General features: G+C 44.1%; 1 protein-coding gene across 1 annotated transcript in view; it reads right to left on the reverse strand.

Moving 5' to 3' along the window:
• The window catches only part of LOC115135683 (neuroligin-2-like), a 73,615-nt gene extending 60,145 nt beyond the window's left edge, over nt 1–13,470 (reverse strand). Inside the window, exon 1 of the mRNA XM_065023614.1 lies at nt 13,291–13,470. The gene's annotated coding sequence lies outside the window, so the exon portion shown is untranslated. The remainder of the gene's footprint in view (nt 1–13,290) is intronic.
• Nucleotides 13,471–26,373: the final 12,903 nt, after the last annotated feature.

The following is a 26,373-nucleotide window of genomic DNA, read 5'->3' on the forward strand; positions in this document are numbered from 1 at the left end:
CGAGGCAGCAAACTAGGTGTGTGTATATTGGGGGAGTGTGAGCAGTTTGACAGCTGCTTCCCCTCTAGCCACGGCTAATTTAAGGAGAGCGATCCTGGCTGAGAAGAATGGTCTGAAAGGTTGAATAATGAACCCAAGTGGCCCCATAACACAGAGCGCAGCAAAGCACAATCTAACTGGCCCATTGTGTCTGCGCCAAGTCATGTCAACTGCGTTCACATGTCATGCCGGCTCTTCCATGACTGCTTACTGGTGATGTTTAATGTTCCAATTGATAGAAGGATAATCAACATTTGTAATAGATTTGAGCTGTACTCGTATCTTTCAAAGTGTATATGGAATCACTTAAAACATGACACGGTCATGTTACACCAGCTGAGAGATGATGAATATGACTGAATATTGCAGGCTGTGTGCAGGCTGGTGTAACATGGGAGGTGACCTGTGTATCGGGGAAAGTCATGGACCTGTAGAACAAAGGGATGAGGGGTGGTCTAAGGAGTAGTAATCACTCTGAGCCATATCAAATGCAACAGTTACACTTCATCATGGATTAAAATAGATACAGCCCTCACATACCTTCACTTGCCAAACACCCCCCACACACACACAGGCACACACACAAGTTCCAGCAAATTGGTCCATGCCTAGGGGCAAGACCTGGGAGCTAGGCAGGGGAGCTGGGAGTTTACAGCCAGGCTCAGGAGAGAGAGAAGGGGTGGAAGAGAGAGAGAGAGAAACAGGAAGAAAGAGAGAGAGGAATGGAGGGAGGGAGAGCAGAGCAAGGACTAAATCCTGTTTGTGTACTCTCATATGTCTGTCAGGGTGTGTGTGGGTGTGCATGTGAATGTGCGAGTTTGGGGGTATGCCGCCGTGCATGCCAGAGACAAACAATGTGTGTGACTGGACCGGGTGCCGGCCGGGCCCATTGACGTGAGTGTGACACACACAGGCTCAGAGTGTGGCATTTCATTTCTAAAAGCTGGACACCTTTTCATATGTCTCTGAATGAGAGGGCAGAGTAGTGCAGTGTCCTCTACTGTGGCACACACCTGCATCTCAGTCTCCCCCTTCTCTCTCTCTCTACCGCCATCCCTCTCTCGCTCATAGGTGCTGCAGGGGCCTGATCTATGGCATGGAGTGGCAATGTACAGATGAGAAGAGGCGAGAGGAGGATGTGTGAGAGATGCTGGGGGAATGGGAGGTGCACTCATTTCTGACGCGTGTGGCGTTCTTGCGAGCGGTTCTCGACCCGACGGAAAGAGGGCTTTGATTTAGCTGGGGGTCCAGGGCGCCCTGGATGGGCTCCATCCATCTTGTAAAGTAATTACGCTACGAGCGTTTCCATTGGAGGGAGGAGGGGGGCAGCTGGGGGATCTCAATAGCTTTGTAAATCACATTCTCTCACTAGAAACTAGAGGGAGATGGAGGCTTAGAGAGTCCTATTATATTTCAGACTTTGTAAAAAAAAGACTGTAAAACACTGCTGTCACACCTTAAAAAACCCATTTAGAATTTAGGGAAAGTGCAAGGAGAGTGGGAGCTATAGCATGAGAGAGACATTGTAATGGTTCAGGTATAGCTTTACTAACTTCATTACCTTCACAGCTTTGCAGGTCTGTGTCTTGGTCAAGTTTTTTTATTATGTTTTATTGTACTTAATTTAGTTAACTAGCTATGGATTGTTATTACCTGCTTTAGCAACATTAATATACAATAGTTTGCAAAGATAGAAGCAATGTATGTATTTGACAGAGATCACGCACAAAACACATGTAAGCACGGAGGCACTCTTTCACCCTGCCTCCCTCTCTCTCGGGACAAGAATGACTAAATGTGTCTTCAATGAGGTTGCCATCCTCTTCACTCTGTCTTTAGGGACAGCAATCACATCCCCCACAGTCACGGCCTGTCTTAAAGTGGACTTAGCTAGCATTAGCACGTCCACAGCCAAGTTATCCTTTCCTCCGACCCTAACATGGACAGAATGATAAGCAGTGTTAGGGCTAGTTGTCTTGGCATATATATAGATCGTGGGTCGGAAGGTTGTTCTGGCTTGATATGTTTCCCCCGAGGACCCAGCTACGTCACTCAGGCCTGCAACTGGCCTAGGGGATAAATTGCAGCAGATACGAGATTGACCATCCCTTGACTCAAACACAATACCATAGTTCCATGCCTTTTGGCGTTTGAGATATCTTAATTACTCCATACCGTCTATGTTGTCTGTAGCTTAGTTCACACAGAGTTCAAATTCTTATTTTTAGTTGGTCAGAGTTGGTGATGTCTGGCTCTCTTTTTAGCAATGTCAGATACAGAACACCTTGAGGTGAACCATAGGATCAACAAAATGTGCAACTATGCGCATTGAAAAATAAAGAAATCATTGACCCATTTGGCGGTAGGTTGGCATTGTATCACTTCTACACTGATAGATAAGACATGCAATATTTTATATTCATTTTATTGCTGATAGTCGGGAACGATTGTTTTTAAAGACTGGAATAATTGTCTATGCCGGTTTTGGCTGAGAATCAGAACAATGTGAAATTAAAAGTTTAAATTGATATCCGGATTTGGCGCGTCTGAAACTCTTCAATCTGTCACTAAAAGACTACAGGTGCATGCTGCCAAACTCGTCAGTGGGAAGGCATCCCTCACGTGTCCCTACAGCGGCGCTCTCGAGGCACAGGCAGTCTCTCAGGCCGCAGAATACTTCTCACTTAGCAGACGCTCTTAACCAGGAGCAATTAAGATTAAGTGCCTTGCTCAAGGGCACATGAACATATTTTTCACACAAGGGCACGTCAACATACTTTTCACCAAGTTGGCTCGGAGATTCGAACCGGCGATCTTTGGGTTACTGGCCCAGCACTCTTATCCGCTATGCTTTCAATTTGGTTGTTCAATAATGTCAAAAAAAGGATCTCTTTTCGGTTTCCTTTGTTTTAGCAGCAGCTCCTTCAAATAATTTATTTATGCGGTAGTTGTTTCTCAATATTTATATCAGCTGCTTCTAGGGGGGGGAACGAAATGAAATATGCAAACGGCTACGAGGAGTCATATTGCTGCATGCAGTGGATTTTTTTAATGACGTTACTGGTGGACAAAATGAGGAAGAGTTCTAGGACATTTCTAGTTGGCCTTGTAATCTCCATACACCTCATTTCACCTGTCCATCAATATATCTGTCCACCATACAGGTTTGGCTAACAATACGAAGAACTTCCAGAGGACTCAACAGGTTGTTATTGTCATGAATCTTGCCCTGGAGGCAGAACTGAGCAATTTCTGCTAGATGGGCCAGCTGCAAAGTCAAAATTGTACATACCGTAAAGATTTACGAAAACAAAAATGTGCTTTTTCGTCTTTAAAGTTAGGGTTAGGCATAAGGCTTAGCAGTGTGCTTAAGGTTGAGGGTAAGGTTAGGTTTAAAATCAGATTTTATGACTGTGGCTGTACCAGCTAGTGACCACTCTGCAGCGCTGCCTCCAAGGCAAGAATCATAAATGCCAACCTACGAGGGCTCAAATCACCATAGCTTATGGTGATTGGGGCAAAAAAGTATTTAGTCAGCCACCAATTGTGCAAGTTCTGCACTTAAAAAGATGAGAGAGGCCTGTAATTTTCATCATAGGTACACTTCAACTATGACAGACAAAATGAGAAAAACAATCCAGAAAATCACATTGTAGGATTTTTTATGAATTTATTTGCAAATTATGGTGGAAAATAAGTATTTGGTCACCTACAAACAAGCAAGATTTCTGGCTCTCACAGACCTGTAACTTCTTCTTTAAGAGGCTCCTCTGTCCTCCACTTGTTACCTGTATTGATGGCACCTGTTTGAACTTGTTATCAGTATAAAAGACACCTGTCCACAACCTCAAACAGTCACACTCCAAACTCCACTATGGCCAAGACCAAAGAGCTGTCAAAGGACACCAGAAACAAAATTGTAGACCTGCACCAGGCTGGGAAGACTGAATCTGCAATAGGTAAGCAGCTTGGTTTGAAGAAATCAAATGTGGGAGCAATTATTAGGAAATGGAAGACATACAAGACCACTGATAATCTCCCTCGATCTGGGGCTCCACGCAAGATCTCACCCCGTGGGGTCAAAATGATCACAAGAACGGTGAGCAAAAATCCCAGAACCACACGGGGGGACCTAGTGAATGACCTGCAGAGAGCTGGGACCAAAGTAACAAAGCCTACCATCAGTAACACACTACACCGCCAGGGACTCAAATCCTGCAGTGCCAGACGTATATGTCCAGGCCCGTCTGAAGTTTGCTAGAGAGCATTTGGATGATCCAGAAGAAGATTGGGAGAATGCCATATGGTCAGATGAAACCAAAATATAACTTTTTGGTAAAAACTCAACTCGTCGTGTTTGGAGGACAAAGAATGCCGAGTTGCATCCAAAGAACACCATACCTATTGTGAAGCATGGGGGTGGAAACATCATGCTTTGGGGCTGTTTTTCTGCAAAGGGACCAGGACGACTGATCTGTGCAAAGGAAATAATTAATGGGGCCATGTATCGTGAGATTTTGAGTGAAAACCTCCTTCCATCAGCAAGGGCAGTGAAGATGAAACGTGGCTGGGTCTTTCAGCATGACAATGATCCCAAACACACCGCCCGGGCAATGAAGGAGTGGCTTCTTAAGAAGCATTTCAAGGTCCTGGAGTGGCCTAGCCAGTCTCCAGATCTCAACCACATAGAAAATCTTTGGAGGGATTTGAAAGTCTGTGTTGCCCAGCAACAGCCCCAAAACATCACTGCTCTAGAGGAGATCTGCATGGAGGAATCGGCCAAAATATCGGCAACAGTGTGTGAAAACCTTGTGAAGACTTACAGAAAACGTTTGACCTCTGTCATTGCCAACAAAGGGTATATAACAAAGTATTGAGATAAATAAGTATTGCCAATAACAAAAGTTTTCCACCATGATTTGCAAATAAATTCATAAAAAATCCTACAATGTGATTTTCTGGATTTTTCTTTCTCATTTTGTCTGTCATAGTTGAAGTGTACCTATGATGAAAATTACAGGCCTCTCATCTTTTTAAGTGGGAGAACTTGCACAATTGGTGGCTGACTAAATACTTTTTTGCCCCACTGTATGAGAGCAGAGCAGTGATCTATGTCCTCTGAGACGCACGATGCTGAGAAGAGCAGAAGTGCAAGCCATATGTCATATACGCTACAACATGGGACGTAATGTATGAACATTGATCTAATCTATATATATATATATATTATGTGAAAAGGTAATAATTGCCAGAAGATAAAAAAAAAATGTTTACTGTCTAATAGATTGGTTTTATGCTGATTTTGATATAAAAACCCCAGTGTATTGTGTCTGGTCACGGTTTCAGCAAATGTTTGGTTTTGATGTCGCCATTTTTAACTTTCAGTGGCTCAGTTGCTGCTATAGCTAGCTTCACTAGAGCCAACTGTGATTCACAGCTCTCTCTCTCCCCATGTCCAGAGTGAACCGTGTCTGCACCACCTGCCTCCGTCTTACATAAGAGCCTGAGAGTGCAAAGAAACCCTGGGCGGCAGGCGGCGCAGCACGCACACACACACAGCTGTGCAATCAGGGGATAAATGCAGGAGAGACGGTCTAAGTAATAGGCAGGTACTATACCAAAACGAGAACCCATGATGTTGGACCCAGATGGAGTGGTTTGGAGGATGATGGAGAGCCATAGGGATGTGGAGTGATACAGGAATATTGAGAGTGATATGGGAGTAATGAGGTTTGAAGACTAGAATAACCAGGTAAAATGGATGGTGACAGACAACAGTGGTGTAGAATGACATGGGGGAGGTAGAGTGATACAGGGTATTCAGGAAGGATAATATGGACAGTGACATAGGATGATGTGGAGATGGTTATGTGATACTGTTTAGAGTAGGATGTGACAGGGAGTGATTAGAGATGAGTTATGAGGAGGGTCAGGGGTCAACCAATCATAATCATTTGTCTCAAGGGCACCCCGTGTTGCTCTAAAATAAACAATCAATATACAATTTTACAATCATCACGTGACACACAATACATAATTGGTTAGAAATTAACTTGTAGAATATCAATAGAGCGTTTGATGACGGGGCCATGTGAGAGCTGTAGAATGAACCAAGTCTTGATCAGCCTCAGCAGACATACAAAGCTTCCTTTTGATAAATGGTTAATATCCTGCATTAGTTAAGATGCTTGTTATGTGATGTATCATCATTTGGAAGGCCAGATGCTCACCTTCAGGGAGCCTTGCATGCTTTAAAACAGAGCACATTCCAGAATGTTTCATTACACAGCACTGTACACTAGCGCTTGGCGTTAAAAACTAAGTACATCACTTATAAATGGGGACACGGACGTTACTCAACTTGGGGTGAAACAAATGTGTGGCCAGGTGGCAAACCCAACCCTTGTGATGAATAATGTCCAGAGGACTTCTACACCCTTGCAAAAAAAACACGTTTTGCAGTTTCACATATGAAAATGTAAATTTGACATGCGAAATAGCTGTCTTCAAATGTTGAGCTTAAAAATGTCACGTGAAACCATATTTTTTACATGTATTAAATGTAGAGTTCATGTTCACATGTGAGGAGAATAACATGTTTTTTAATCTCACATTTATTTATTTATCCATTATTTTACCAGGTAATTTGACTGAGAACAAGTTCTCATTTGCAGCAACGACCTGGGGAATAGTTACAGGGGAGAGGAGGGGGATGAATGAGCCAATTGTAAACTGGGGATTATTAGGTGACCGTGATGGTTTGAGGGCCAGATTGGAAATTTAGCCAGGACACCGGGGTTAACACCCCTACTCTTACAATAAGTGCCATGGGATCTTTAATGACCTCAGAGAGTCAGGACACCCGTTTAACATCCCATCCGAAAGACGGCACCCTACACAGGGCAGTGTCCCCAATCACTGCCCTGGGGCATTGGGATATTGATTTTAGACCAGAGGAAAGAGTGCTTCCTACTGGCCCTCCAACACCACTTCCAGCAGCATCTGGTCTCCCATCCAGGAACTGACCAGAACCAACCCTGCTTAGCTTCAGAAGCAAGCCAGCAGGGTGGTATGCTGCTGGCAATTTCATGTGAATTGCAGTTCTTTAATAGAGTCGTAGTGTTGTTATATAGTGGAATCCTCTAGGGAGTGAGTTACTTTAATAGAGTCGTAGTGTTGTTATATAGTGGAATCCTCTAGGGAGTGAGTTACTTTAATAGAGTCGTAGTGTTGTTATATAGTGGAATCCTCTAGGGAGTGAGTTACTTTAATAGAGTCGTAGTGTTGTTATATAGTGGAATCCTCTAGGGAGTGAGTTACTTTAATAGAGTCGTAGTGTTGTTATATAGTGGAATCCTCTAGGGAGTGAGTTACTTTAATAGATTCGTAGTGTTGTTATATAGTGGAATCCTCTAGGGAGTGAGTTACTTTAATAGAGTCGTAGTGTTGTTATATAGTGGAATCCTCTAGGGAGTGAGTTACTTTAATAGAGTCGTAGTGTTGTTATATAGTGGAATCCTCTAGGGAGTGAGTTACTTTAATAGATTCGTAGTGTTGTTATATAGTGGAATCCTCTAGGGAGTGAGTTACTTTTGTGCCATTAATATATATTATTGCAAACAAAAATAATGATATTGAAAGCAAAACATAAATAGGAAAGTATTGATAGCAAAACAAAATATTGCAAGAAAATAATGTTCAATTGCGAGAGCAAATTAATTGTATATGGATGCAAGACAATTGTTTTCAAATATTTTGTTAGAAAATAAAACACCTCCCTCTTTCCTACAATTTCCCCGGTCTTTGGTTATTACACTGGCCTTTGCTTTCGCTTTCTTTTTTTCCATTTGCAAGTTCTGGCCCATTCATTCCAGCAACAAAGCTAAGCAGGGTTGGTATTGGTAGGTCCCTGGATGGGAGACCAGATGTAGCTGGAAGTGATGAAAATAGTTCACCCGGGGAATTCATTTTTTTCACGAGGGAAAAAGGTGAAAAATGTAAATGTGAAACTTGACACATGTTCGAAAACCACATCTTACTCATGAGAACATTTCAAATGGGATTTGCACACACGTGTTCGAAAAGCACATCTTTTTTCACGCTGTTTTTTTGTAAGGACAGGTACAAATTAACTTTAGGGCCAATACTACAACACCTCTGTCTGCTCTGCTCTGACTCGGGCCTGCCTCTGTCTATTTGGCTATCTGCTTACCATCTGGTTTGCGCGTGTTTGTTTGCTTGGCTTGTCTCCTCCACCACTGCTGAAACCTAGTCCCTGAACTGACGCAGCAATGTAGTCCAGCTGGGATCTGAGTTTCCAAACAACTGAATAATTTAAGGCAGTTTTCAGAAAAGCAGAAATAAACTGCATTGCTGTTTTTTCCCCCAGCGGTATAATTCCCTATTCCCCAGCAATGTGATAGTGGGGCTTTCACCTGAAAGCGCATTTATTCCGCAAAAACCCACTGGCAGTCCACTGACTCCACAAACGGAAACTCCTCCCAATTATGCCTCTGTGTTTACTTGAGTTTTCCCTTCAGGTTCACCCGTCAAGCGAAGGAGCTCTATGTCCTGTGACATCAGGGCCTAACACCCACAGGAGCCGCTTACTTACTAATCCCTGGCCCCTGAAACACAGAGGGAACCAAGATTTTACACACTTTATCACACATAGAAGCTATATTCCAGCTCTGTTAAAAAGAGATTCTCTCTTCTCATAATCCTTGATTATCCCTGTAATGTGACAGGGTGAATGCAATAAGAGGTCTGGAATGTGAAATTAAGAAATGGGACATAAGCAGCCCTGTGTCATGTTGTTGGGTTGTGACTCGATAGTGACACGTAGCAGAGGAATGCTCAGGAAATAATTGCTCCCGGGTCTTGACAAAGGGACAGGCTGGGGACTGTATCTAGAGCAGTGGCCACCAACCGGTCTATCTTCAAGGCATTCCTAGTCGATCGCCAAACATTTCTGTAGAAAAGCCAAAGATAAACCTTTGCGCTCCTATTTGTTTTAAATTCATCTCGCGCTGTTGGCACCGAGTGCTAACTCAAGTGTGCCCATTGCTGGCCAGTCAGATAGCTCAAATCACGGTGCCTGGAACTTCCAAGACACCACAGCAAAGTTTCATACTAAGTGAGATTCCCAAAATGTTAAAACCAACACCAGAAAGAGACTGTCAAAGAATGCAGCTAAGAACTCCTGTTTTTATGAGTGTGTTCATGTTTAAGTTTTTATTCAGCACTGTTAACATTGGTTTTTATGAAACACTTTTACAAACCATAAAACGTGCCTCTCCCTACTTCCACTCTCACTACAACCAACCAACCAGCACTGCAACTGCAATGAATAAGTAGCCAAATGTAGCCTTTTGATAGGCCTGCGCTGTTATTATTACCGGCTTGTTGTTTCCATTTTAATATCAAGGAATATTTGACTTTCTATGGTCATAGGAACAATATGAATTTGTGCATGAGGCAGAAATAATGCAGTGCGACTCGAGTTCCACCAATAGGTGGAAGACGGTGTCCCCTCTCTCTGGTCAGTGTCAGCGGAGGGAGGGAGAGAGCAGAGAACGTAAGAGCCGGACCCTCTGTTGCGCTCTCCCTCCCTCCGCTGAGACTGACCATCAGAAAAATCCAGTAAAAACAAAAAAGCAAATGAGTTCAATTTATGCTCAGCTGTGCCCCAAGTAATACAACAGATCTATTTAGCTCACGTTTTGAAATATAATATGGTCTGAGAAGAACAATATTGCCATGCCAAGCATAGCCAATATGCTGTGATCATGTATTAGGCCTAATGCACAAACCTTATTCCTACAGAACAGTTTTTAATAGGTTAATGTTGCATAGGTTTACGTTTTTACATTTTTTTTATTTTTTTTAAAGTTTGAGCGGAAGATCTCAGCTTGGATTTTGACTCAGAAAAGGTTGGTGGCCGCTGATCTAGAAGCTAATTGGACAACACTGGGTTTGACGAGAGTTCCGCTCCATCATTGACAATGTCTGGTCGGAAGGTCACAAAGCTTGCAACAAATGTGGCATGTTTGACCAGTTTCCCCATTTTCTTTTCCTTGTAATACAGTAAAAGCCCAAACTTTAGTCTTCACATTCCAAATAACACGAGCACTTTCCATCAGGCCTCCATAGCCTGTCAGTCGTAGCTCACGATGGAACACAACGAAGGAAATCTCCTTAGTCAGCAGCTGCAGCGGAGGCAGGACAGGGCAGGGGGGGGGGGGGACCAGCCACTCCTCTCAGTACAGCCAGTGTTGCTCTGTGTCCCGGCAGGCATCATTAGCCTGGTTCACTGGGCCACATTTGGGGATTTGGGGTTAGGCACCCATCTGGGCAAATAACCACGGTTCATTGGGCCATGTTGAGAGCTTTTTGGAGCCTGGCACCATCACAGGCAGCTGCTGAAATATAGATCTTGCCTTGAGAAAAGTGAGTCCAGCCGATGATTCACACGCTACACTGGTCTGTTTGGTGTGAAGCCTGTGAATGTAGCAAATGATGAAGAACAAAAAAAATGACAGCTGGCTAGAGTACATTGAGGTGGTGAATAGGTCAACCAAAGTGGTGCACTGAGATCAGCTGTATGTGAGAAAGGACCGTACCGACATCATTTGTATGCGCAAGAGGCAAGTGTACTCTGAGATTTCCTGTCCTCTGAGGGAACTGTACGGAAGTCAGCGTAAGACAGGGTTGTACTGATATCAGCCTGATAAGTGTGTGAGAGAGGACTAGGGATCACCTGGATGGGAAATGAACCAGCACTAAAATGACCTTGTTATATACGGTGAAGACATGAAAAAAGATGGCTGCACTGGCCACACACACCTGCAAAATGCAGCGTTTTCTGTAAACAACCCTATTCATTCTACCAAGAATTTTTTTTCTACATCCACACATTTCTACTTGCCTGACATTTCACTACATATTGCCATGGAAGTTGCATATGATATGGCATGGTTCTAAAGTTTCACTTAGGACAAGAAGCCGACAACTTCAAAAAAGAACAGGATATGAAAATAAAAGAACAAAACCGAGTCAATGGTCTTAAAGTTAATATCGGAGTGTGAAGGAAGCAGGCTCCACCCACCCTGATGATGGTTTAAATGGTAATCCAGCTGCAGTAGATGCCTACAAGCTGGCCCCGTGTAAAACAGAACACACATTAGTTGTGCCAGGCACCAGAGAAGAAGTGCATACTCAGGGGTTGGTGCAAACTGAACATCGGCGTACCCTTCATTATTCATCCGCTCTGAGGAAAGGCCCCATATGCATGCATCCATGATGAACTCACTGCTAGGCTACATCCCTATAGCCCCTTCTCTTCCCTGGACCTGGCCTGCTCAACACAGCCACACGACACTCCGCCAGTCTCCACACAGAGAAGATGCAGTATAGGTCTACTAGGTGAATCTCTCTACTCCGACAGGCTAGGGTAAAGATACTCTCTCTACTCTGCCAACAAAAAAGTATATGGTGGATTCAATGCATCTGTTATATATGAAAATGCTATGTTTGTGCTGTGAGCATGTCAAAGTGTGAATAATGAGTGTGCCTCATAGGTGAGTGCAGACCCTTAAGCCCTACACCCTCCTTTGCATGTAGTCTTTGATTTGATGGCAGCGTTATGACACAGCGAGTGCTGCTCCAGGCATGGGGCCAGGGTACAGGCCATAGACTTAGACATAACCTGTTGGTTTTAGTCAGTGGAAAACCCCTTGTGAGTTCTAACTTTAAGTAAATCAATCATGTTGATGCCCTTTCCCCCTTCCCCCCAGACGACAGATCCAGAATGCTGTACATTAAAAACGAGCACAACTCAAGAGGGCTCCGCAAGTTCCGTAGTTCAGGGCTCTCACTTGTAAGCTCACACTTTTTCCTCATAACCGTCCAAATCATTGGACTGATAGAATCCTTCATGTACACATCGCAGACGTACCCGGAGTCATTAGTGTAGTTAGGAGCACTAACTGATTAGGAGCCCATCATTCAGATCAGTGGGCAGCGCAGAGACTGATCTGCTATCATTAAGAAGGCCAGAGTATAAACGTACCCAGGACCTCCATCTGAACAGAGGTCCTCTTGTCTGAGCTGAATTCTGCCATTGACGGAGTACTGCCCAACCAGCAATGAATATAAATGGGCCTCTCTCCTTAGACGAGAGTGTGTGCATTCACTTGCGTAGTCACAATGCACTCTCCTGTGATGTGCATCTGATCATACCTGTGTGGGAGTGTTTGTGCGGGTGTGTGTGTTTTACATGTGTGACTGTTAGGGCGTGTGTTGATGACAGTGATCAATATTAAAAATTGCCTTTAAAGTGGCACTCCAGTCTCCTTTTCGCCTCATTTAACACCTGATTTACTTAGCAAAAGGCACATCTCAATAGGAGGTCCAGGTAAGTCATGACATGGCACAAGTGTGTGTGGGGGGTGCTCCTCAAGTCAGAGGGAGGCCGATGACATCACGAGTTCCCATCAGACCGACTCTTTGAATGCCCTACTCCTTGAAGTTACCAGTTGTGTATTAAAAAAACACACACATGTTTTACCTTTTTGTGTGTGTACTTTACTGTATTTATACTTGGGATATCGCTTTTCAACAGGAAAAGTAAAACAAAAAAAGTCGCTGCTGGACGTTAAAAGAAATCACAAATGCCATCAAACACACGACAATCTATTTAACCTATGGTGGAGGGATCTGGCACTCTTAAGAGCACAAAGCCTACAACAATTATCTTATCAAGTGAAAAAATAAATAAGTCCCTACGTAGCCAACGGGGCTAGCGATGGGCGCAATTAAGCCCCTAAATGGCTCCTCGGTTGGTGAGCAGCACTGCCGGTCGGACTCATAGATAGGCATGTCCTGATTCAAATCAAATCTGATACCGACCGTCTTGGTTCCATTTTATTATTGGGTAAGACGGAAAGACAACTCGGCATCGCGGGTTGTTCTGCGGATAATAGCCAGCCATAATGTTACCGTCAAAACGTCAGGAGGCGACAGTTTATCAACAGGCAAAGGCCACTGATATAGCCCACCGTTGAAGGAAAACGTTACAAATTCACAGGAAGATTTGCCAATTGACATCTCGTTTCCCAACAGTGACAGTGCGCCATGATCGATACATGGGAAGAACCTATGGAGCAACCGCATCACCCAGATGCTTGCACACACATAAAAGCTATAGGAAATCATGACAATTATGTTTCAAAAAGGTAGGAATAGGCTTACCCAAAATATTCCCAATAAGCGTGAGAACGCGAGGGTCTCCCTTGAAGATGTGTCTTGTTCGCTCTCTTGTTTTATGGGGTTATGGTTTACGCCATTTCTTTCTTTTGCATGATTATTTCTCAGGAAAGTGACGTGTCGCAGGCTTTCGCACATCAATTCACCTTCTCGGTGTCGGTCTGTCTCCCCGTTCCCCCCCCCCCAAAAAAACACCTAATGCCCCCTCCTTCTGTCTTTCCTCTTTCTGACAACACCCTTCTCTCTCTCTAGTCGACAGATAGCTCACCACATGTTTGATACCGTAAGAGAAAGCAGAGAAAATAAAACAATAATAAAAACAAATGCGTATAACGCATTAGCGGCTAACTCAACGCAAAGGATGCTCGTCTTCTCTCCGTCTCTCCATGGTGATACATTTCCACCGCGCCTCCCTCTGTTGCGAGAAGGCCAACATTAACGAATTATTTAAATGAATAAAATAAAGACTCTCCAAACAGGGTTTCAGACCTCTCCTTTGCTTAGCCTACTTGCGATTCTTCGTTGATGTTTTATATTGGCTACAAAGGGGAGCTATGAATGGATCTTCCGTTTCGTTGTGGCTTCGTTTGGCATATCATAATTACTTTTACAGGATTGTTGCCTAACGATGTTCATTATTTTGCAGCCTCTCGCTCGTGAATATTCCCCGGCTGCTGCCTTAGAAGAGCTGCTTGTGTGTTTCATCTCTCTGTTTCTTTTTCTTTCTTTCTCTCTCTCTTTCTTTTTCTCTCGCTCTCTCTCTCTCTCTTTTTCTCTCTTTCTCTCTTTTTAAAACTGACACATGCTCACTCGAATTCACTCAAAGCTGCTGCAGAATGCGGTTCCCATTTTTGCCACAATAAGGTTGTCTTATTATCTGCCGAAGCCACTCTGTGTCTGAAATAATATTGACATAAATGTTGTTTTGTCCACACTCGGAGCAGTTTTAACTATATTGAATAAAGTATATTTTCAGATGGAGATCTGCATCTGGGTGACGTCATAAAATGTTAAAGCGATAGGAACATTTTCCTTCTCCCTCGTCGACAGATAACCCATCTGAGATACAGTAGATAGCCTATGTTGCACCGGGTCTCGGTATCTTGAAATAAAGCATCTGTATTCAGTATCCAATGACTTCAATGAACCATGCTACTGTGATGTTGCATTCAGTCATACAAAATGTGTTATAGGTATAGGCGATGCCAGAGTAGCCTATGATGCCAGAGGTTCACTTCTGTGGCACCTTGGGAGAATCTCCATTGCATACTCCTCACATCCTCTCTCCTCGCCTCCTTCTCAAAACCTATTGGAGGAGGAGTTTCTCTGACTTTCTCATCCAATAAGTTTTGAGAAGGAGGTGAGAAGAGAGGACGCGAGGAGTATGCAATTGAGGTTTATGGTGCCGAAGGAGTGGATGTCGATTAAGGCAGCCCCCCACACCTCTCTGATTCAGAGGGGTTGGGTTAAACGCGGAAGACACATTTCAGTTGAAGGCGTTCAGTTGTACAACTGACTAGGTATCCCCCTTTCCCTTGTGCGGGCCCTGTCTTGCTCAGTCTGGGTAAAATATATACTGTATAGCCTTGGTATTCAATGGGCTGAGGAAAGGGATATGATTATTGGCTGGTGTTTCAGTGTGCTGTTATTCTGTAGCAAGCGAAACTCAGATGTCATGTTAAAATGAGAGAGGGGGTGGGTTGTTGGGTGCTGGTGCCCCCGGGGGGTCTGTGACCACTCATCACAGGTAAGGGGAGAGCAGAGGACTGACAGAGAAGAGAGCTGGCGGCTGCAGGCACATCATCTGCTCTGTGAGTCCGTGTGATTAACCACAACAACAAAGCAGAAGAGCTGCCCAAACCAGCCCCAGGGGTTTTACTCAGCAACTCTGCATGTGTGTGTGTGTTTGTGTGCATGCCGTGTGTCCTATGCATGTGTGTGTACCAGGAGATCATATTCTTTAGGTTAGGACATGGGGCAATAATGCACTAGAGTTCTATGAGTTTCAATCATGAATAAACTGTTCATACACAGTTGTCCATATGAAGTTGTAAATGTATGGGTTTGTTGCCTGGTTATGTAGATGATAGCTTGCAGGTTTCTACATCCGAGGTTGTAAATGCTAAGAAAGGTCACACACACATACTGTACACACACACACACACACACACATCAACCCCTAGCCCACCCCGCCTGTGTATGTCAACAACTTTGGGCTTGATTAAATCGGTATCGCGAAAGTTCAGCGCTATAGCGCGACTGAAACATAAAAGTCATTTCAGATTGAGCTGACCTAGGCCGTGTTTACCGTGGCTGCAGAGTCTCTGCGAAAGCGGAAGCATTGGCTTTTTACATTTCAATCGTGCTTGACTCAAACCTTTTATTTCAGACACATAATGTTGTTCATCTATATTCATCTCAGTCTGGGCCATGGTCTCGCAGACAGTCATCACCGTACACATCATCAAATAAGGGGAGGGAGGGAGAAGAGAGATGGGAAAGGATGAGGGGAGTGAGTGGGAGAGAAACAAAACTGACAAAATAAGAGCGGGATTTGGTGAGGCACTGCGTTTCAGAACGCTGTCTGTGTAATACACTGTGTCATAATCAACTGTTTGCTTACGGTATACATTTGTGTGAGGACTGGGTTAAATAGGCGGAAGTACAGGTGATTGTGAATGTACGCGTGTTGGTAGCAGGATGACGTTTCATGTGCTCGGAGCATTCATGTGATGCATACAAAGTGTTGTATTGGCTGTGTTTTGTAGCCAGGGCTCTGCTTGCAGTCTTTTCTGACCAGGTGCTAATTGGAGCCAGTGGCAAAACCCATCCGTTTGTTTCCATCGACTTTAGGGCAGGAGCACAAAGCACTCTAATGAGCACCTAATTATACTGACCACTCTCTCTATAGCTAAGACCACAAGACAGGACAATGCTGTTACACAAACACACACGCACACACAGACAGATACAATATACACTGAGTATACTAAACATTAGGAACACCTTCCTAATATTCCTAATATGAGTTGCACCCCCTTTTCGCTCAGAACAGCATCAATTCATTGCACAAGGTGTTGAAAGCATTCCACAGGGATGCTGGCCCATGTTGGCTCCAATGCTTCCCACAGTTGTGTCCAGTTGGCTGGATGTCCTTTGGGTGGTGGACCATTCTTGATACACACAGGAAACTGTTGATAGTGAAAAACCCAGCCTGGCACCTACTACCATAACCCGATCAAAGGCACTTCAATCTTTTGTCTTGTTTCACTCTCTAAATGGCACACATACACAATCCATGTCTCAATTGTCTCAAGGCTTACAAATCCTTCTTTAACCTGTCCCCTCCCCTTCATCTACACTGCTTGAAGTGGATTTAACAAGTGACATCAATAAGGGATCATAGTTTTCACCTGGTCAGTCTATGTCATGGAAAGAAAAGGTGTTCTTCATGTTTTGTCCACTCAGTGTATATTATTGGGCTCTATACAGAGCTAATGCTTTATGTGCAGTGTATTTGCGAGGTGGTGTTTTTCTCTCTCAGTAAATGACTCCAGTGTGAGTGAATCCCTCCATGGTTATGTGGGAGGGGAGAGAAGTTTGGGACATTCAACATGGCGCAGTAGAACAGTGCTCTCTGTTGGACATAACTTGTTAGTGTACCCACACACAGAAATGGATTTGAGCTTTAATCCTATTTAGTCTATACTCTATAGATGTCGTGTCAATTAATAGAGACGACTCAAACCCAGAATATCTAGCGGCACAGGTAGCACTATGATGCAGTCCCTTAGACCACTGCGCCACTGATAAAATATACTTAAGTATCAAAAGTAAAAGTATATAAACCAGACAGCACAATTTTATTTTTCAAAATTGATTTACGGATAGCCAGGGCCACACTCCAACACTCAGATATAATTTACAAACAAAGCATTTGTGTTTCGTGAGTGCGTCAGATCAGAGACAGCAGGGATGACCCGGGATGTTCTCTTCATAAGTGTGTGAATCGGACCATTTTCCTGTCCTGCTAAGCATTCAGAATGTAACAAGTGCTTCTGGGTGTCAGGGAAAATGCATGGACATTATTTTCTTTAGGAATGTAGTGAAGGAAACGTAAAAGTAGTCAAAAACATCAATAGTACAATACAGATACTCAAAGTATTTTTACTTGATGATCCAGACACGGCTGCTATGTCTGTGTGTCAGAAGCAGGTGTCTGTGTCTGTGTGTCAGGAGTAGGTGTCTGTGTCTGTGTGTCAGGAGTAGGTGTCTGTGTGTCAGGAGTAGGTGTCTGTGTCTGTGTGTCAGGAGTAGGTGTCTGTGTCTGTGTGTCAGGAGTAGGTGTCTGTGTCTGTGTGTCAGGAGTAGGTGTCTATGTCTGTGTGTCAGGAGCAGGTGTCTGTGTCGTCTCGTAAGGCTGTGTGAATCATGTTCCTCGATCCCTGTCATTTCACACTCCCACTGAATGCTTGATTATCTCACCGCACCTCATCTCCTGGAGTGTTATAGTTTTTCACCATCGGTTTTCTCTGATGAGAGGTGCGTGTTCAATCAATTTGGGTTTGAACACATTACACACACGAGTGCTTCTAAAATGATGGACCTCCTAAAAATCTAAACTCTTACATTGTCCTCCCATTGTAAAGCAATGGACTGCCAACATAGCCTACATAGAGTATCATAAACCCAGGCAGATCGTGACTTTGAAATTGGACGTCTATCCGTGTCCTGACGTCGTCGGGAAATGCCTTTAAAACCGGCCACTAGGGGCAACAGGTTTTGGATGTTGTGGATGAGCGTAATCCAATGATTCTGGATCAGAAGGCTGCATGTTCGATCCCAGTAGTGGATACTTTAAAAAATAAATTAAAAAAATTACCCTATCCTTAACCCTTACCTTAACTATTCGGAATGAGTGCCTACACGTCCTGTTTTAACACTATCAAAAACCTTAACCCTTACCTTATCTATTCGGAATGAATTCCTGTTTTAACGCTAACCCTATCAAAAATGTATTTGAAACGTGGATAAACTTCTAATTCTGCAGTGAGGCTGTGAGAGCTAATTGTGGTCCACACACACACACACACACACACACACACACACACACACACACACACACACACACACACACACACACACACACACACACACACACACACACACACACACACACACACACACACACACACACACACACACACACACACCTTAGCTCTCACTCTATCACAGCTTCTCTCTCTCCAAAGCCTTGTCCTATACATGCCTGCACCTCTGAAGCCCTTTGGGAATACTGTTAGGGCTTCCTGTAATCTGTCCATGTGTTGTGGGTTTTTGGACCTGCCCATTGTCACAACCTCCACCGTTCCAATTATCCGCCTTGTCAGAGTCCCTGCTTAGGCTTCAAAGAGGACACATTTCAAGGTGACACTGCAGTGGTGAAGGGGATTCTTTAAAGGGACGGACACAGGAGCTCAATAAATGATGTTTTCTCCCAAGATTGTTAGAATCTCAATTTTATTTCCTGTCTTGGAAAGGTTGGATAGAGAACTGGACACATTGAGTGAACTAAATTATAATGGTAGTTAATCTAATATGAGGCATTTGGAATAACTTATGTATGCATTTCAACTTCTAATTGGTTCCAAAATAGGTATGGTTAAGGGAAGTTGCATGCTAAAGTATTTCAGGCTTGGAGAAAATTCACTGCAGTTCTATTTAGTTCTGTTCTGTTCACCGTGCAGTACAAAAATAGCAAAAAATAGGAGTGTATGTAACGGGTTTGCAATGGGTGCAATGGGTTTGTCTATAGAAGACATTGCAGTAACGCCTGGTACAGTGTATTTACACCAGTTGCCCAGAGGGTGTCGCTGTTTCCTCACCTACTGCACCCATCATCTCCTCAGCAGCAGGTCCTGCAGTGAAAGTCCGTGGGATGGAGCATGGCTCACAGTTAACAGTGACAGAAACCAAGAGTGGGACAATCCTTTTAGGATTAAACTGGTCAAATCTCTGTTTAGTTACAGTAGACTACACAAGTTGTTGCATGTATAATTAAAGTGCAATATGTCTCTATCCTACTGACAGTGTCCCCCTCAATGACCACAATGCTCCCAAGGCTTTTAACACTCTCTACCTCCCTTCCCTTTTAATACAACTCTTCTTTCTATTGGCTGTCACATGATTGTCAGCTGTAGGCTGGAAGAAAGAGATAGAGAGAGAGAGAGAGTGTGAGAGAGACATAGTGTGTATGAGAGAAAGAGAGATCGAGAGAATGAGAGCGAGAGAGACAGACAAGGAAGGAAGGAGGGAAGGAGTGTAAGAAAGAGAGGTGTGGGTGTGTGAACCATGCAGGGGGGATCTGAGTTGCAATGAGTGTCTTTGATCTCACTGACATGTCTCCATCTTATACCTCATCGATACATCTAAGTCCCCTGTCTCTCTGTTAGAAGGAAAGATTGAAGCTTCACCTTCATTTGACCTTTTACTGATGCTGAGAGGAGAGGGTGAAAAGGGAAGATGAAGGAAATTCAAAGACAGATGAGGAGTTGGTGAATGTGGTTTTGATGTGAATGTTGATGAAATGTTTTTATGCCACCATTAGCATCACACGCACGCACACACACACACACACACACACACACATACACACACACACACACACACACACACGCACGCTGTATTTAACAGTCTCACTTCCCATAACCATGTCTGTAATAGGATGAGGGAAATCGTGTTAAAGGATTTAAACCTCTGCTGCGAAGCCGTGTAGGGGTCCAAAGCTCTCGCTCTCATTCTGTTTCCCCTTCTCTCTCCTCCCCCTCTCCTTTCTCTTCCAGTCACTTAATTCTGTCACACACTGTCACTCCCACAGACTTCTGACTAACCGCAGGGGTCCCATAAGGACAATGACAAAGGCAGAAATGGAGAGAAAAGGAATAAAAGTTTGTGTTTCTCCCTCCCCCTCTCCCCAAACACCAGTCAGAGGCACTGCTGTGCTGTGAGAAGGGTTGTCTCTGATACAGATAAGGACTGTAGTAATTGATAGTTACTTAAGGTGAGGTTCTATGCACTCGGGGCTCCTGAGTGGCGCAGCGATCTAATGCACTGCATCTCAGTGTTAGAGGTGTCCCTACAGACCCTGGTTCAATTCCAGGCTGTATCAGTCATAGGGTGCGCACAATTGCACCAGTGTCGTCTGGGTTAGGGTTTGGCAGGGGTAGGCCGTCATTGTAAATAAGAATTTGTTCTTAACTGGCTTGCCTAGTTAAATAAAGGTAAACAAATAATAAACCCAGACCTTTTAGAGATAAAGGGGCTCCTTAACATTGCAATACCTCACTCCATGATGACAAGGAGTGAACACACTTGTTACTCACCAATTCGGATGAGCCAGGTTTAATGAGAGGCCTCAGGCTGATGAAGAGAGAAAGAGAGGGACCGATACAGAGAGAGAGAAATAAGCTGTGTCTCTGTCAACTGAGGATGCTGATTGGCTGAATACCCAGGGCAAGAGATGGTGGGAGTTATCAACTAAAGCAGCATGACAGAATACTGCCACGTTTTCAAACTACCGGTAGTTTCTTTGAGAAGATATATAAAGCAATCTGTGCATTTGAACAACAGCATAAATACACCTATTTCAGCTTTGCATGACGACAACCGATGACCACTGGTGCACTTGCTGCAACTGTTTTGAATAGATTAGATTGTACTATTTAGAATGAGCAGCCAACTCACGATCGAACAAGTGCACTAGGGTGAACAATCGTCACTAGTTACCACAGCTATAAAGTCATCAAGCCGGCCTATTTCTACAATTTATCTTAAATTGTGATTTTAAACCTCAACCTAACATTATCAGTTACCACACTGCTAACCTTATGCTTAAGCCTAACCTACCGTAAGGTTTTCATGAATTTTTACGACATAGTCAATTATGACTTTGTGGCTGTGGTAACTAGTGGAAACCAACTTAACAAGCATGTTCAGAAAACACATGATCTAGCTGGGGATAGCTAGCTAACATAATGCCACAGCATGATAAGCTAACCAAGTAACTTTCATTCTGAAATAATTTTATTTAGAAAGACTTGAAATGGCAATTGGAGCCAGCTAGCTAGCAAGCTGGCTGCTTATCAAAGGTAGATAACTGGTTAATTTGACAAAAAAACGACTTCTCAATGTTTCTCAAACATACTGTAGCTGGCTAATTAATTTCATGATGCTTTGTGATACACCCGGTTTGATGTGTTTTAGTCCACACAACATGTCTCCCTGTCACCAGTAGAACTTGATGGACAACATGGAGGGGAAACTAAATTGGCCATACTTTTTTGTCCTACCAGATCCACAATGAGAAGGTTGTAGCTTCACAGCCTTTTCTCACTGGGCACAGACTTCAACTTCTATTCCACATTGGTTCAACGTAATTTCATTTAAAAACATAGAAACAATGTTGTTCCCACGGATTAATTTCCATATCCAACTTGAAGTGTCGTATTTTGAAGATGAAAGGTAATTCTAATTTAAATAGCACAATGTCAAATGGCTCCAATTGTGTTTGAATTGAATGCACCGTAAATTCTTGGTTGGTGTTTGGTACTGATGAAACAGGAACGAACAGATATTCATCATCACCGTGTTATCTCTCCTCTCCCCCTTGTTCTGATCAGACCCCCTTCTCAGTTGAAGAGGCAGACAGTGAGACACGGCACCCTTCAGTCAGGCATCATTGCCTTCACATCAATACGAATCTCCTCTGAGATTAAACACAGTTCAAGCGTTAGAAGATATTTAGTCATTTATAAATGATGTTGGAAATCAGAGCATTACCGTCAGCATCAATATTCAACATGCTGAGGTATGATGCCTCGTTCAGTTAAGCACTCTCGATCAATTAGAACATGACATACCTCCTTCTATGTTGCTCAGCTGAAGATGCCTATGTTTGAGTCCAATAGAGCTTAGAATGTATTACATGTAAACACGCCTATTAACACAAAGGAATCGGCAGAGTCACCCGTATTTTTATTCGCAAAGATGGAGCGACCTTTAGCAAGACAAATGAATCCGATGACTTTGATTAGTCCTGTAATCATAGATTCATTCCTACACCACAATGAATCACTGAATCAATAGCACACGACCCTTGCTCTGTTTCTCAAGAAGGACACCGTGGCTGGGTCCGTTCTGGCTGTGGCCAGCAGGAGGGGCTGGCTGCCTACACTAACCTTCTTCTTCTTTCTTAATCCGGTGGAAGCTCTGCTTGTGAGAGATAGTCACGGTGTGTGAGAAAGACCATCAAGGAGGAGAGGGAGACCAGGACGAGAGGAAATGAAGGAAGTAGAGGACAGAGGGAGAGGAGGATTGATGAAGGTGGTGCTGGGGAGGCAAAAAGATGAGAGCACTGGACAAGTGTCTGTGTGTGTGTGTGTGTGTGTGTGTGTGTGTGTGTGTATGTATATACTGTATATATATATATATATATATATATGTGTGTTTCAGTGGAGGCTGGTGGGAGGAACTATAGGAGGACGGGGTCATTGTAATGGCTGGAATAGAATTAATGGAACGGAATCAAACACATATGGAAACCACATGTTTGACTCCTTTCCATATATTCCATTCCAGCCATTACACTGAGCCCGTCCTCCTATAGCTCCTCCCACCAGCCTCCTCTGGTATGCGGGTGTGTGTGTGTGTGTGTGTGTGTGTGTGTAATTGGGGGAATGGAAGAGCTCTCCTTGAGGACATGGCTCGATTTAGAAGTACCTCTTTCCCCCCTCTAAGAGTCTGTCTCTGTTCATGTCTTCTTTTCCTCTGTCTTCTCCTTGTTGGATTTGGTCCAACCGCTTTTTCTAACTTTCCATTCTCTGCCCCCCCTCCACTTCCTCCTCCTATTCTCTCCCCAAGGCTTGTCTCTGTTAGAGTTGCAGGAGGAGCTGGTGGGTATCATTTCCCACAATCAGCAGAATACAGTCCATAGCCCCCCTCCCTCACCCTGCCTCCCTCACCTTCCCTGCCTCTCCACCTCACCCCTCCACCCCCTCCATTGCCCCATGGCCAGAGGCAGAGAGAATCCCCAGCTGTCTCAGTGGGCAGAGAGAGAACACCCTATATTTCTCTCCTCCGGGGGATCTTTCATCTTCTGATCACAGAGGATAGGACAGACAGAGAAGGAGGGATAGAGAGGATGAAACAAAGAGATGAAGAGATTGTGGGAATGTGGGAGATAAAGGGATGGATACGGATGACAGACAGAGGTGGAGAAGATTGGGGTTAAACAGATGAAAAGCACGTAGGATATTGAGGGATGAAGAATAGACTATGAGTGGGAGGGATGCTAGGACAAACAAACTGCACAACACACACACAACACACACACACATGCACCAATCTGCCATGGATAAGAAGATTAAGGCCCTTTGAGTTTCCTGGAATGTACTCTGCTGTAGCCCCCTCTCTCTCAGTGTTGGACGCCCCAGTCTGTCACAGCTCTGGTTATGTAACCAACTAAACTACGGCCCCACAGCCCCTCAGCTGCCTGCCCGCCTGCAAGCCTCACTAACTCAGACTCTCTACTTTAGCACACACACACACACACACTGTCCCAAACAGCCTGCAGCACTCGTGACTGTTTACTGTCAATAGTCTGCAGCGGTCGGACACCGTCTGAAACAGTCTGGCCGTTTGACACGGTCTCAGATAATGGGAACTCTTGGCAGCTGTCTGAAGCAGCGTGACTCCTGGCTAGTTACATATTCATATACAATTAGCTGGCCTTACCTGTGCTACTGTCAACTGTCCTATCCTGTGCCATGCCCTGCCTTACTGTGCTCTGCCTGACTCCTCTATGCTCTACTGTGCTACTACTGTGCTACTACTACTACTGTGCTCTACTGAGACAATGGGCATGGTGATAGTGTTATTGTATTGCTGGGTCATGCTGGGCCAAGCTGAGTCATGCTGAGTCATGCTACGCCATGTTGGGCTGTGCTGAGCCATGCTGGGACAAACTGGGCCATTCTGCGCCATGCTGAGCCAAGCTGCACCGTGCTGGACTATTTGTGTGTGTGTGAATAAACCCCTTTAGCTCTCTCATTGAGTATAGCAGGGACAATAAGCTGCAATCCTTCGGGGAACACCTTGCTCCAACGGAGGGCCTTTGTAGAGATGCTGTGATAAGGTGTTTTTCAAAGCGGAAGTCAGTGTTCCCTTCTTCTCTCCCTAATGGCATCTATCTTTCACTCTGCTCTTCTTTCTACCTATCCCTATCTATCTATCTATCTATCTATCTATCTATCTATCTATCTCTCTCTCTCTCTCTCTCTCTCTCTCTCTCTCTCTCTCTCTCTCTCTCTCTCTCTCTCTCTCTCTCTCTCTCTCTCTCTCTCTCTCTCTCTCTCTCTCTCTCTCTCTCTCTCTCTCTCTCTCTCTCTCTCTCTCTCTCTCTCTCTCTCTCTCTCTCTCTCGTTCCCTTTCTGTGGAATGTTGTTGCCTGTGTCCATTAATCTCCATTAACAGTGTGAAAGAATTCATAGTTTCTGGGGCGAAACAGAAAGGATATGGCTGCTGGAGTTTGGAGGGGTGGGGGTGTGAGGGTAGGATTTGCTGAGGAATAAATCGTGTCCATTAACTGGGTATTTTCTGTGTCTCTATCCTCCCTCTCCCCTGTCGTCTCCACATTTATCAGTCTGCACATGTGTCTTTCCCCCTCCCAACCCCAATAGTCCCTCATCCCCATATCCTCTCTCCATCTTTGTTCAATGGACCCCCCCCACGAAAAACATGCTAGCAAGATTTTCGGCCTCACCAGATTGGATACGTTAATTCTCTTGTGCATTGGATTAGGTGTGTCAGATTCACTGGCTCACTAGAATTGGTAGTCTGAATAAGATTCACACATTCACTAGAGTGGGTCCCAGCAAGTCACTCTATGCTACAATGGATCTGTCACTTTCATTTGTTCATGGTTTCTGGAGGAGCGACTTAATGGTTGTGAAAGAGCCTCGGTGAATGGGATCCATTCTGTGTCCTCATATGAACACAGAGACAGCTAAAAGATGTATTTTCTGCCCGTGACTCTATATTAATTAAAATTCCCTTTAATGATATATTTTTGAATTCCAAAGGGAAATCTTGGATGCGACGTAATTGGCCATGTCTCAAAGTCTTTGAAGTGAAATTGCTTCGGTGAAGTTGACTATTGAAAACTGGATTAGGAGTCGATGGGGGAAATCAGTCATTCCTCTCTCCTCTTCCTCTCTCTCCCTCACTTTCTCTTCCTCTCTCTCCCTCACTTTCTCTTCCTCTCTCTCCCTCACTTTCTCTTCCTCTCTCTCTCTCCCTCACTTTCTCTTCCTCTCTCTCCCTCACTTTCTCTTCCTCTCTCTCCCTCACTCAAATGCCCTCTTTCCTCTATTCTTCCAGTCTAAGCTGCTCTGTCAGGCGAGCATCCCAATCTCTTACATGGTCCCCTTCCACATTCAGATCTCACTCCGTTGCTGCACTTCCAGGTCAATGTCAGGTTGGGAGGCCCATTCTGCAGCTAACCTGTCATGATCAGATAAAAGTACAGTTCAAGACAGCGTTTACATTTTTTTTGAAACTTATTGAAAAACGCAGATCAATACACTGCTATTTTACTGTTATTATTTTAACACCATTCCTCAATAGATCGGCAACAAGCTTCAAGTTACATATTTGGAAGGTATGGTATACTACTTGATCATAGCACCAACTCTAACTCTGCCTGCAGCTCAAATTAATTTCCAACCTACTTTACTCATAAACCCGAAGCCAGCACCAGCTCTTTAACCAAACATTAACGCTAGCCCAAACCTCTGGTTGAACAGTAACTGACAAAAGCTCGAAAAGCAAACCTCCATCTGTAAACCAAGATCGCCGGTTAAACTTTGAATCCGTCCTTTGCAGTACCAGTGTCATGCATCCTGCACACCCACAGCCCAGTGAGTGGCGGTGTGACTAAGTGCTCTGTGAGCCATGCCTCTAGAGATGGGCTCCAGTCCAACAGAGGACCGGAAGGAGAAGAGACACTGTCTA

Source organism: Oncorhynchus nerka, linkage group LG10 (genome assembly GCF_034236695.1).
Source record: "Oncorhynchus nerka isolate Pitt River linkage group LG10, Oner_Uvic_2.0, whole genome shotgun sequence".
Taxonomy (NCBI): domain Eukaryota; kingdom Metazoa; phylum Chordata; class Actinopteri; order Salmoniformes; family Salmonidae; genus Oncorhynchus; species Oncorhynchus nerka.